At 38.4% G+C, this 15,614-nt stretch overlaps 1 protein-coding gene across 1 annotated transcript in view; it reads right to left on the minus strand.

Moving 5' to 3' along the window:
* The window catches only part of Ptp69D (Protein tyrosine phosphatase 69D), a 96,718-nt gene that overhangs the window by 18,867 nt on the left and 62,237 nt on the right, over positions 1-15,614 (minus strand). The gene's annotated exons all lie outside the window — the stretch shown is intronic.

The raw sequence follows: 15,614 nt of genomic DNA on the forward strand, positions 1-15,614 counted from the left end.
TATCGTACTCGCTCAAGTCGCTAGCATAGTTAGCATCGTCTGATAATATTTCTTCGTCGGAATCGATTTCTTGGTCCATTATTTCTTCAAAATCCACTTCTTGGAGCACTTCGAACACTTCGTCTCTGATTTGTGAACTGTTCCGAATCCACGTTTCGAATATACTCAACTACGTTGGCTATGTTCGTACGATGGTTAGCCATACTTATGCTTATAGTCAATAACTGAAACGACCGATTCGTTCGTCTTCCAGGACACCAACTGTGGTGTCGAGCACTTATGACCTATTATATATTTTATTACGTCCAGTAGACTCCAAGATTTCTCCGTTTCGTGAAAATTTTGATAAAACAGTCGTTAATACAAAGCACGAATATAAAACTCGAGCTTTAACGGTCACCTATCGGCGAGCGTGATAATATTCAAGAACGTGCCATTAGAAAATCTTTCCAACGATATTTGAAACATAAACAAAAACATAGATATACTCAGAATCGTTAGATCCAATAAAATTTACGACAAAGATTACCATGTAGAGAAAATCCTATTTATACACGATCGCTTCAGTAAGTACAAAATCTAAATGTGGATCCTGTATAGATAAAGACTCATATTTCCAAACGTGTAAAAGCAAGTTGAAGGGCGTTTTCTCGTCAACAACAGGAAGTTGGTAAAATAAATGAGGAATCACAAAGCGTAGCTTTTAATTTTTTAGATTGTCGATCGTAAAATTTAAGTAAATATTTTCTAGACGAGAGAACGCATGTTCAAGTAATAAAAGAGAAATTGATGATAAAAAGGATGCGTTCGACTTGGAGTACTCGCCTTTGTGTGAATACTTGCACATCCTGTCATCCACATTTACTGCAGAAGAGTTATGTTTTTTTTTGTTTAGCAACCGAAAAATATCGGCGCTATTAACGCGTGGCGACATGTCACCGATCTGATAGTATATATAAACAGTATATAGCGCTTTTTTTTATTCAATCGTAAATATTAATTACGAGCGATGAGACATGGATCGAGTAAAAGAATATATACGTCGAAAATCGATCGAGCGCAAGAGGTACCGTCCCTTGTCACCAGGTCCGCCAAGTCCATCACCATCGAGGGAAAAAACGAGATATTGGGAATGTCCTGCTGAAAAAGCATTAAAATCGTGTTGCTCATCATCAACGTCAACAATGTCATCAAAATATAAGTCATAAGGTATTGTATTTAGAGTGACTAGTACTAATGCATTTTATTCTCTGCTGAAAAAAGCGAATAGTGGTTAAAAAAATTTTTCGTTCTCTTTTTCCAGAAAGTGCTGCTAGCGATGTTCGAGACACCGATCGCATTCGAACGTTGTCGATTGCGAACTGTTAGCTCTAGTTTTTAATAAGTACGAAAACCAGTATAATAAGATGTGAATAAAAAATTTTTGTTCGCATTATTACGTATGTATTTTCTTTTACTTCCCATACTTTGCCTCGACGCGCCAGGAAAAACTATATGAAAAAACTGTGTTGTAAAAAAAGAAACTTGTACTCTATTGATTCTTCCATCCTTTCTTCACTCATAGCACGTTACACACTCTGTCGCGCGCTCTATCTTTCTCTAATATGCAAGCCTTTATTACCAATGCATTTTTGGAGAGAGAGCGGCGGGTGACGACAAAAAATAAGAATGGTCCTATGTTTACGTAAGAACCGGGACCTTTCCCCCTCCTTCTCCGCGTTATGAGTATCCCCGCGTCTATAAGTACTCTCCACGTCCCGCGCTTCCCTCTAGCCCCATGGGTTAGAACTCGCCTAGTATTCCTACTATTACAGTTTTTCATTTCCAATGTATAAGATGCTTACGCCCTCTGAATTAATATAATCATGCAGGAAATTCGATTAATTATCGATTTTTTTTTTCTGTTTCCTACATTACCATCTTAGCAGAGACGAAAATATATATTAGGCTCGGTTCCACAAAGTGTAAGATTTATTTTACTTTGGAAAATTGTCCAATTTTAGAATTGAGGAAAAAATAAACCGAAATTGAAGTTAATCTTATATTTGGAATCGGGCCTTAGAAATACATATATTATGTATACATGCAATGTTGACTGCATTCCAATATATACCACCAGAACTAAAAATCTGTAATATACATAAAATACAGATTTTTAACTAATAGTTATATCGATACGAAACCGTAATAGCACTTTTTCCTTACGTCCAATACCATTTTAGGTAACAATAATATATTATCAATAAATGAATACGACATTGCACATACATAATGTAACTCTTTTTTTGCTCTGTCCAATAAAAAAGATAGATACTTACAGTATTTACATTACTAACATGCCGACTTATATATTCAATGTAGAAAATTATATTAGGTGTTGGAATTAATTCGTAGCGTTTTACAAGTGATGGGAAGTACTTTCATTAATGTATTTTTTAATGCTCATGTGAAATAAATAACATTCTTTCATTAAAAACGCTACGAATTAATTCCAACACCTAATACTATGTGAACACACACACACACACACACACACACACACACATGCACACATTATATAAACAGATAAAAGTTACTCATGTTGAAATAATCATGCAGATATTATCTATTTATACGCAATATTAGAATTTTATGTACATACATTGTATAATGTGTGTATCGCACAACAAACATAACATTTATAATTCTAACATACTGTTGTAACATATATAAAAAAACATTAGTGAATATAAATTATATTTTATATGTATTATAATGTATTATACATATACACAATAATGTACCCAAAATATAATTTTAATATTGCATATATTATTAATTCACTAACACGTCTTCGAGATGCATCCGAAAATCAGTTTTCGCAGATTCGGTGTACGTGCGACATGTGGATTGGAAGCTTCTAAACCAATTTCAAATGTTTCTAGAAGTTTCCAAAAAACAAACTTGACAATCATCTCGTTGATAAAATCAAAAAATATAATCAAAGCCGCAAGTCGTACGTACACGAATTCCAAAACGCTAAAACGGCAATCAAATTCGGATCGCTCACAGCGCACGCGCGCTTGCGTGACGTGAAACACGTAACATACTGACACCCGAATCAGAATTCCTGATTTGGCGGGCGCGCATGGCAATAGCGTACCGCTAGGCCATCGCAATCGAAAATTGCCAATCGCTGTCCGAATCATGGAGTCACCTCAACTTTTATAATTTTTCGAGAATTTCATAGGCAATTGAAAAGGAAAGCCTTTGTTCTACAAAAGGGATAAAAGGCTAAATCGAGCTGTGATCCTGCTTCTTCGCTTTTTTTCAGTCAAAGTTAACGCTTCGCAATAAGTGCAATCGCCTATGAGACGCACCGCTGCAAGAAAACCGCCGCGTTCGATTTGTGATCGAAGATTCGCATAAGTCGAACTTTAGCTAAAAACGCCTTCTCGCTCAAATTCTCTTTCTATCGCTCTCGCTTTGCCTCGCTCTCGAACAATGTCTATATGCAATAATAGAATAATATTTTGTGTCATTGTGTACATACATTATAATACACATAAAATGTAATTGTAATTCGTATCCATGAATGTAACATGTAATATGTATTAACTATATATAAATATATTACATATATAATGTACGTAGCTACTCTATTTTTGCTACGTTTAATGAAAAGATGTAGAAGTTACTCATATTAAAATATACAGATATTAGTGGTGTGTGTACTTAAATATAATACACATATAGGCAATATTATACAATATTGTAGTATATATTAATGTATACTATAATGTGTGAATAAACATACGTTACAGATAGAAGTTATTAATGCTAAGCTATTTATGCATTCCCTATGTTTAAATATGCAATATTAAAATTGTATGTATACATATATAATAATGTGTGTATCTGCATGAGTATCTCAGTATAAATTACTTCTAGCTCTAATTTGTGTAGATGTTCACACATTATAATACAACACACATGCAATAGTCTAATATTGAAAAAAACAATTATTATATAGGGAACTTTAAATCTATAAAATATACGTATAACTAACATAAATCAAGGCTAATGAGGCAATATAGATATATAACGAAAAATTCACATATTCAAAAAAATTGTGTTACAAATTGTCAAAGATGAAATGTAAAATTTTAATAGATAGATTTATGTAAATGTAATTTTGTGATAAATTATGTATCAAAGCTTCTTGGCACGCTCTCTATCTACTGAAATTTTACATCACTTCATCTCTGGTAATCTGCGAGTTGCTGAACAATCTTTTTATCTGTGAGCTTTTCGTAATATATCTGTATTATTGAAGAGGACTTCAAAGTAAGTTGAAAGTCAGATGTTAAAAATTGACGATTGTGATTGGTCAATTTTTAGCTTCTGACTTCTGATTTATAATTAATGGCTTATTATAGAAGGCCCATAATAAGAAGAGTACTCATACTTACTCAGAAATTACTCATACTTCGCTTTTCATAATATGAGATAGACACAATAGTGAATATTAGAATTATATTTTACGTGTATTATAATATACATACAAAACATAAAATATATTTCTAATTCATATTCACATACGTGTGTAGCTACTTCATCTCTTTTTGTTAAGTATACCAAAAGGTGTACTGATGTCCTCTTTTTTTCTACGTTTAATAAAAAGAGATATGTTTTTTATGGTCAAATATACGGATACTAGTAATCTATGCTTTTATATTTTTAATATCAGAATACATACATCTAACATAAATCAAAGCTAATGAAAGTCAAACGCAGATGATTAGACGTAACATCTTACAAAAAATAATCAAATTACGAATCCTCTGATAAATGATATCTTCTTTATTTTGTACATTTCAGCTAACTTTGAAGTCCTCTTCAGTAATACAATAATAATTTACTGATTTATGGCTTATTATTGGCCTATTAAAGGATTATTAAAGGCCCATTAAACATAATAAAAAGAGATGGAATAGCTACATATGTATGTGCAATGTATTTATGTACTGACATATTACATTCTAAGTTAAAATGGCATTGCGAACAAAGGAAAAAGTGCTATTACATTACACGTGTATACATGTATTTCAAATACATGTTTGCATTCGAAGATATATAATATCTATGTCACAGTCAAAATGTTCATTTAGTAAAATATATATATTGTATTAGGTGTTGGAATTAATTCGTAGCGTTTTTTAATGAAAGAATGTTATTTATTTCACATGAGCATTAAAAAATACATTAATGAAAGTACTTCCCATCACTTGTAAAACGCTACGAATTAATTCCAACACCTAATAACTTGTTAGTCAACGTATACATTGATCTATAAGTGTATACATTTACTAAAACACTTTGAATATAATGTGCTTATATACATTTCATAAATGTACAGCGTCATATGAAAATTATGCATATAACTATTGATTATGTAATGTATATTTTATATATGTATAGCACATATATAAGTATAACATATATATAGCGTGTCCAAAAAGATCCCTTTATGAGCTGAACATAAAGATGATTATAACTAATCGTGAGTATGAATTGTATTTGTATCAGCATACATAGTACACCAAAATATAATGCGTTGACCTATGATTCACGTTCTACGATTTAATTACGGCCATCCTTGTGCTATAAGGCCCTTACATAACGTTTTTGTAAGAAACGCTTCAGACAAAAATTGTAAGGTTTCAAAGAAGCTATTTACTGATATTCAGTTAGACTTTGGATGGCGTCTATAGGGTCAAGGTCTCATCTATGTTTTTTTAATGAAACATGCTATTTTTATTGTAGACTCTAATATACAGTTATTATTGATATATTGATTTATACGAAGATATAAGTTCGAAAAATTTTCGATCTAATAGAAATGATCCCACAAATATCAAACTGCTATAATTTTAGAAAAGTTTGATCCTTTACAGGATTACTGTTTAGTTTCTTTGTTTCGGTCATGTCAAGCAATCAGCTTTTGATTCCATCATGACAATGCATCTATTCATATTTCTTCGCAAAATTGCAGACGCAAAATTCTACAAATTGGTTCCGCAATCGTATTTCATCAGATTTGATAATCGAAATGTCTCTGGCAGTAAATTAAAAATAGTCAGCCCACGAAGAACGCCTCCGACATTTTCTATAACTAACCAAAACACGATTTATAGCTGTGGCATTTTGTTATAGTTAGTCAGTTCACAATTAACGCCTCTGGCAGTAAATTAAAAATAGTCAGCCCGATGAATGCTTCTGTCATTGGATCATAATTAGGCAAAGCACAATTTATTGTTATAACATTTAACCATATCACTTGTATGATAAATAAAAGTGATATTTTCACGAATGACAAAAAGATACTAACCTTTCCCGTTTTGGCTTTATAGGATGCCTTCCAACAAGAAAATGATATCACAATAACCTCTTAACCAATTATGGCTTTATAGAGTGCTTTCCAACAAGAGACACAGTGTGATACGGTATGACACGGTGCATCATTACAATCTTGTTGTTTGCCAATACAGGGATGAGATAATCACTGTATTGTAGCTTCACTCGCTGAGTAAATCGCTTGTTAGAAAGCACCCATAACCTTCTTTTATCAAAAACAGACAATTTTCCGCTACTATATTTTTTCTATTTTGTGGATATAAAACATTATATATTGTGACGTGACGTTTTCCGTCCAGCACAAGGGCCGCATGGTCTGACCGAACAGTGCAGTCTAGCGTCCTGAGTCCTCTCACATTTTGGGGGGGCGGACGCACCTGCGCTTTTTTTTGTTTGCGTACCTTACGCGTTCCGCGTCGCCGTTTTCGTTTTCCCTTTTCTGTGTATTCCCGTACCGAGGGTCACAGAGGCCGGCGACTCCCGCGATCTTGACAGAATGACGCCACCTCACCGGAGAGAAGAGGAGGAAGAACGACCAGGAATGGGAGCCAAGAGACGACCGCTGCTGACGGACCCGCCGAGGGCGCATGACACCTGACCCCGCACGCAGGTGATATCATTCATTATTACGCTCTTTTTTTTGTCGCAAGACATTTCCTATCGCACCCTCTTCCAGGCGCAAAGCGGACCGAGAGTTAGAATAGCATGACGGGGGTGACCACTCTACGCCCCAAGGACGGCGAAAGCCCCGAATAGACACCTCGAGGCCACGAGGCGATTATCTTATTCTATAGTATTACACGGACAATGGGAGATTGCGATAAGCGAGATTCAATTTCCCTGTAGCTTTTTACATGTATGTCATAACGAAAATGTGATCGGATTCGTCGATGTTAAACCCGATGAAGGGACGAATGGTGCGTTTACGGCAAAAGAAGTTACACTTCCAAATGGAATTTACAGCGATATCCATGAGCTTATTGACACAATTAATACTGCGTGTAAAGTTGCCGAATCGCATTTTTATTTCAAACAGCAAAAAGTATCTGACGATAAAGTCTTGATAAATATTAACTGTAATGAGAAGTGCAAAATGCTACATCATATAAATTTTTCCAATAATCATCTACGAATGCTAGGTTTCGCAATTTCCACAAATAATTACCCATTTTATCCCAAGCTACGATATATAAACCTAATTCGAATGAAACAGAAGAGAAAACTTTTCTTACTCACGGATTTAATAAGGAGATGGGAAAACGACTTGTAGACGGTTACTGATATAGCGAACCCTGTAGTTTGTGGCGCAATACATCCCGGTTACATAGACGACACGTTAGACTCGTCAAATCTCGGCGCTCGAGAGATGGGCGCAATACATTTGAGGAAATCGTGCGCTAGATCTTATAGGTCACCTTCACTGCGACGTTTTCAATCAAGATAAATTTTTAATTAACGAAATGGAAGTTAGAATGAAACTTGTACATTCAAAAGATTCGTTTTGCCTTACGGAGAGTAAAATGATATCAAAAATACGTATTCTCGATGTCAGTTAATTCGTAAGAAAAGCAAAAATAAGTCCGGGTGTGCTACTCGTACACGCTAGAATGCTAAAACTACCGCCAAGTATCCCCTTACGAGGATCGAAGTTAAAACATTCACGATACACACCGGCATAGTGGGGGAATCGATAGACAATGCAATACTCGGACAGCTACCGAAACGAATAATAGTTACCTTTATCGATAACAAGGCGTTTAATGGCGATAGAAAATTGAATCCGTTTAATTTCAAAAATTACGGAATAAATTTCTTTTCGCTTTACGCCGATGGTATGCAATCTCCAATAGGCCGTTACAGCCAAATTTTTCGAAAGACGAGCTGCTCTATGTTGAAGCTTATCACACATTTTCGGGAATCGGCATTTACTTTCTGAATGAAGATAATTCTATAAATAGAGACGATTACGCCAATGGCTACACTCTTTTCGCTTTCGATCTTACTCCAGTTCTATCCGCAGATCTAATTGTGCAGAACATTGGAATCTCGTGAAACACGGAAGCTTACGATTAGAAGTGAGATTCGAAAAAGCTCTTTCTATTGACTATTAGTTATATCTATGCCGAGTTTGATAACGTTTTAAAAATTCACTCCTCACGTTATTGGCGACTTTTCCAGTTAGCCCTATGACTGTTGCGAGAAAATTATTTTCCCCCCACTATATATTTTTTTCTCATCGAATTGCACGCAAGACGAAAAAGCTTCAGTTTTGCTCATGATACCGACGCCGACGTTTCGCGACATAAAAAGAGTAGCGAAAATTCGAATAATGGATATAGTCTTCGACATACAAGATTTTCGCGATGTCAAAGAAAACTTTATTCCAAAAGAAGTCGCGGTTCTTGCGATTAATGCACTGATCACCGAATACTGGATTATGATGCCGCCTTATCCATTTGGCGATTTATCCGAGAAAGCAAGACAAGAAAACAACTGGCTTACGAAATTATCACGGAATCGAATGGTTCTATGGAAACGTCAATCCTAAAATACTTTACGATATAACTGCGAGACATTACACGCCGCGCACGCTACATCTATAGCAGAGGACAAGAGAAGGCGCGTTATCTGAGTAATCTATTTTCCAGAAACATATATAATCTGGAAAGAATTTCTCCGGCTTTCAAAAATCTATTAGATTTTCGAAGAACATGGACGGCGCTGCACGCATCACGGATTTCGAACCAATGTTGAATCTTACATTGTGTCTTACGTAACGCTTACAAATTAAAACGTTGGCTAACTATACAAAATAGCAGCAATTCGAGCTACGATAGCCTTCCCTCAGAAAATTAGAGCGAGAGCGACGTCGAGAGCGAAAACAGACAGCGAATTTTTCAATTCAATCTAAAAATCAGAAACACGATATATTTCACAATATCAAAGCTAGAAATGGGCGATATAATATCGATAAAGATATATCGATATTTTTCCACCCGATAACCGATAAAAAACATCGATAATTTTGTCAGTAATATTTCATATACCGATACAAAATATGTCGATATCGACTTTCGACACGTAAGATTGTAGTGCACTGGTGTCACGAATGCCATGATCCTTAGGCGACGCCCTCCGCCATTTTTTCGAATCAATGGCTGCGTTCAGCAGATTCAACAGTTGGGTAAGCGATGAATGCACCCATGGATTAGTTTCGGACGTGATCCAAAGCGCTACAAAGGCTTCGAAACATATGATTGATCACGTAAAGCAAGATTAGAATGACGCAACACTGACAGAGCATTCCCTGAACGCATCTAGGCTTAGCACTAACTGGACAATTGGACGTTATTCTTTGAGACTTCAAGTTCGACCTTCATTTCGTTGTCTTGCTGTTCCATATAGTAGGCAGCAGTACAATCATGCAGTAAGTATAATACATACGTATCAAGTAGTATCAACTGCTAAGAAGATTATCATTATGCCAAGCTACTGAGTGATGATTACATTTATCGTATATACTCAGGCTATTAAGGAAGAATCTAAATTGTGTGCTTGTTGCGCCATACTAAATTGGAATTCATCCAAACGATTCAACGAAACAAAATCGCTACAATAGACGAAGCGAACAAGTCCTCACAAGTTGTCGCTTCTGTCTCGGATATTACATTTTGTTTTTTCAATTTTTAAATCGGCGATATTGTTTTTTTGGCATTATTGAACGACAAAGACCGTTAATTCAAAGAAAAATAAGTTGAACCCTGTTAATCCCGGATGCAGGGATTCATATCTGGGGCGAACAAATAGAAGAAAAGAAAAATACACTGAAATAATATAAGTTTCTTTTTATTTAAAAACTATTTATATGCTAAAATGGCAAACTAGTAAAATTATGCGGAAAAAATATAGGTCTATTCTTTTGAACTGAATTTCTTGCATGATTTTTATCATTTTTCTTTTTCTCTCCAGTCTCCATGTGGGAAAAAAAAAGAAAAAAAGATGAACTCTGTAAAAAGTTTAGCTAAAAAGAAGTCTCATGTTCTATCGCTATTTTGTACTTAAACGTAATTTAAAAAATATTTTACTACATATATAATTATCTTTTTATAGTTCTTTTAAATTATTTGCATATTAGTTTGGTTTTTCAATATTGGTTGATTTAATCAGAAGATTATAAGTTTTGATCATCAGAACATTTAGCTGCATTTCGCAATTTGCATTTATTGTACGTGTAATGTATATCTCTAAAAGGAATGCGAAATTGTATTTTACTCGATACGTATCTGAAAATCTACTCTTCCTACGAAAAGAAATAAATTTCAAAGAATCTATATATCGCCATTCTGCATATCTTTATCTTCTATCGTATAATTACTATTTTGCTCTTTTCTATAATTCTCTTAAATTATTTGCATGTTTGACTTTTTCAATATTGATATTGGTTGGTTTGATTCTGGTGGATTTGGTTCTCTAATCTTTATTAGAAAACATTCTTCACATCACCTAGTATATGTACAGGGTTGGCCATATTCGACGGAAAAATGTTTTTTTTTTCAATCATTGAAAACATCGTTACTCGATCTAACATCTCTTTCCCATGATTGAAAAAAAAAACATCTTTCCGTCGAATATGGCCAACCCTGTATTCCTAAAACGAATACGCATTTCCATTACTCCTCTACTAAAATAATTTCATTAATTTCAATTTATCTTTGGATTGTTTAAATTAAAAATGGGCATTTCATTAATTATTTTATTTCATTAATTATTATATTTTATATTTTAGTGCCAAAAAGTAATATTTGGAAGCATTTTATAAAAGATATGAATTTTAAAGGCGCAAAATGTAAAGTGCGAACAATTTATACAAACCTCCGGAAACACAACTAATTTACGATACCATTTACAGTGAAAGCATCCAGATATTTATACTATCGAAACGATAATTTCTGACACTTCTGATAGTTCTAACGTGTCACGAAAATGGAAAAAAATGATAATATTTCTAAAGTTTTATATAATTGTATATTTTGATAATTTACATAAAAAGGATAATTTATATAAAAATATCTTCTTTTTGTATATGAAAATAAACAAATGAAGATACTACATCTAAAGAAAGCTGTAATGAATTAGATGAACTTACGCTTCGTATCTCCACCATCTCCAACGCTGTCAACATTGTACGACATCATCGGTACATATGAATTCACTGATCGTTAAAACAGCCAAGACTAAAAGATATTTTTTTAAAACAAAAGTCATTTCTAAGTATGTAAGCTTTATCATTTCATAATAATAATATATCTTGTAATAATTTTATTTTCGAAAACTTATTATATTTTATTTATCTAGTGTTTATTTTTTGACATGCAAATAAAACTACGAATAATCTCTAATTTTTTATGTTAAAAACAATTGAGTAATGTTTTTTAAATGATCTCAGTTTCACTTCTTTATTAAAATTTATAATAAGAACGACTTTGTTTATTTTCAAACTGTAGGATCTAAAGCAGCGGAAATCACAAATAAACTAATATTTTTTATAACGAAGACAAATATTCCTTTATCTGTAGTGGAGAAAAAAAGAGTTCGAGATTTTTTATGAAATGCTTGAATCCATTATACATCATTCCGAGTAGAAAAACGATAACTTCTTTAATTGAGGAAAAATGTGTTTATTTATCAAACTTAATAAAAGAAAAATTATCAAATGTAAATGTTACGTCTTATAGACGCCACGATTCTTTTCTTTCAAAAGAATCGGATCCACGTCGCGACTATATTGGCGTCTGTGAGATTCGAATGGAGTCTTCTGATAACGGTCTGACAGAACTGAAAAGAGGGACCGGACAAGCTCCGCGAAAATTCGTAAATGCCAATCAACTCGGAAGGAATAACAACCTTAATGCAGGCCCGAAAAGTGACAAGATTGCAAAAGACATTATAAATGCACCGAAGTTACGCAATAAAAAAATCCAAGCTTTGTCGTCCCAGACTGACCAACAATTTCATCTTAAGAAAACAGGCGCCACGTCACGCTTAAAAAATTATAAAACGCATGGGATAACTTCCCACAGTAGCGTTATCTAAGATCGGACTCGCGATTGACAATGGTTGCCCTGCATACAAAACCAGTTGTGTACGGTAACCGTCTGTTTACCTAGCCATATTTTCCGCGAGGATAACAGAATTCGTCATCCGTCTGGAACAATCTTGCCTCTTTAAAGGAAAATATAAATCATTTCTTTTCTTCTCGAAACCCCTCTAACGATGCACTTTAGATTAACAACGAGAGAACGCTATAAAAATCATAAATTTCGCGTGACATTGCAACTAACTATTGCATGTTAGACAAAGGACACGGCCTTTTTTCGGGATATAAATAGAGATTCCATGAAAGCGTTAGCAGCAGAGCGTTAGTACGGAAATCAGACTACCTCAATTCACGTCAGTACGGAAATCAGACTACCTCAGTTCACGTCAGTCGCGTATTTTCACGTCATTGAATAAAAATTGTGGGCAACAATTGGGATCACCCAGTCACTGGCCGACTGTCCTTCTGGCGCTCTTCCGTGGATAGCGGGTCTACACTTTCACCAATATCTGCCCGAGATCTCGTGGATCAAGCAGCTAAATAGTAAGTCAGCCATTCCATTCGGTTATACACACATCGTATAAAGAACCCTGTATAAGAACGCACACATATGTGCGTGTGTACGTGCGTGGATAGGTGTGTATACGTGTGTGTGTATATATATATATATATATATATATATATATATATATATATATATATGTATACGCGAGTAACTTACATACATATATTTTTTTTTACTTTTCCGTTTAGTTATAGTATGCGCTCGTACATCAATTAAAAAATGAGAACGAACCCCTTATGTCAGAAGTGAACGGAACCGTCCACGTAGTCAAGTCGTGCCGTCACAACCGACCGATGACAGCTACTTCGAGATCTCGTACTCGCCAGTTTTAGACCAAACACAACCGCTAGACCTCACCTCTCCTCCTGTCATCGATCCTACTATCCAAGAAATCCTGGACTATTCCCCTTCTCCTCTCGAAGAACGATTCTCTCTCCCTCCTCTCTTAAACCTCTCTCTCCTAATCCCTCCGTATCAACCAGATCCCGTGCCGATCGACTGGGATCGGCTTTTTAGACTGTATTCTCCTCCTTTCAATGAAGGAGATAGAATAATTATAGTCTTCATTCCTGGAAATCCCATCCCTTATATCGTCCTATATAAACACCTCATTCCAATGTGCTGCTGCATCATCATCATCTCGTCTCTAATACTCAATAAACCCACGCACGCACGCACGCACGCACGCACGCACGCACGCACGCACGCACGCACGCACGCACGCACGCACGCACGCACGCACGCACGCACGCACGCACGCACGCACGCACGCACGCACGCACGCACGCACGCACGCACGCACGCACGCACGCACGCACGCACGCACGCACGCACGCACGCACGCACGCACGCACGCACGCACGCACGCACGCACGCACGCACGCACGCACGCACGCACGCACGCACGCACGCACGCACGCACGCACGCACGCACGCACGCACGCACGCACGCACGCACGCACGCACGCACGCACGCACGCACGCACGCACGCACGCACGCACGCACGCACGCACGCACGCACGCACGCACGCACGCACGCACGCACGCACGCACGCACGCACGCACGCACGCACGCACGCACGCACGCACGCACGCACGCACGCACGCACGCACGCACGCACGCACGCACGCACGCACGCACGCACGCACGCACGCACGCACGCACGCACGCACGCACGCACGCACGCACGCACGCACGCACGCACGCACGCACGCACGCACGCACGCACGCACGCACGCACGCACGCACGCACGCACGCACGCACGCACGCACGCACGCACGCACGCACGCACGCACGCACGCACGCACGCACGCACGCACGCACGCACGCACGCACGCACGCACGCACGCACGCACGCACGCACGCACGCACGCACGCACGCACGCACGCACGCACGCACGCACGCACGCACGCACGCACGCACGCACGCACGCACGCACGCACGCACGCACGCACGCACGCACGCACGCACGCACGCACGCACGCACGCACGCACGCACGCACGCACGCACGCACGCACGCACGCACGCACGCACGCACGCACGCACGCACGCAAGCACGCACGCACGCACGCACGCACGCACGCACGCACGCACGCACGCACGCACGCACGCACGCACGCACGCTCGCACGCACGCACGCACGCACGCACGCACGCACGCACGCACGCACGCACGCACGCACGCACGCACGCACGCACGCACGCACGCACGCACGCACGCACGCACGCACGCACGCACGCACGCACGCACGCACGCACGCACGCACGCACGCACGCACGCACGCACGCACGCACGCACGCACGCACGCACGCACGCACGCACGCACGCACGCACGCACGCACGCACGCACGCCCGCACGCACGCACGCACGCACGCACGCACGCACGCACGCACGCACGCACGCACGCACGCACGCACGCACGCACGCACGCACGCACGCACGCACGCACGCACGCACGCACGCACGCACGCACGCACGCACGCACGCACGCACGCACGCACGCACGCACGCACGCACGCACGCACGCACGCACGCACGCACGCACGCACGCACGCACGCACGCACGCACGCACGCACGCACGCACGCACGCACGCACGCACGCACGCACGCACGCACGCACGCACGCACGCACGCACGCACGCACGCACGCACGCACGCACGCACGCACGCATCTCCATAATTAAATTTTAACTTTTTTACCATAAACAAATAAATTGTAATTACACTAATAATGATAAGTTTTTTTCTTATATATTTATATAAATATGTATATTCTCTATAACTTTAATTTTTTTTTTAAATAAATGTAAGTCATTATTATAAATGAATGATGATTGTCAAGTTCTATTTATTTGAATTATCACTCGTATTCTTTTCCTCCTAAACACCTGAGATCGTACGAGCGATAATTCAATGCATGGCTATTGACTTTGAGTAAGATTACTAGCTGTCGAATAACGTTATGTAAAACGCGACAAAGTGCCGTCAATCGAAACGGTTACAATATATTTATATGAAAAAGAGGAAAGAGAAATATAATTGGGAAAGGA

This window comes from Acromyrmex echinatior, chromosome 6 (assembly GCF_024713525.1).
Source record: "Acromyrmex echinatior isolate Ae372 chromosome 6, ASM2471352v2, whole genome shotgun sequence".
Classification (NCBI taxonomy): Eukaryota; Metazoa; Arthropoda; class Insecta; order Hymenoptera; family Formicidae; genus Acromyrmex; species Acromyrmex echinatior.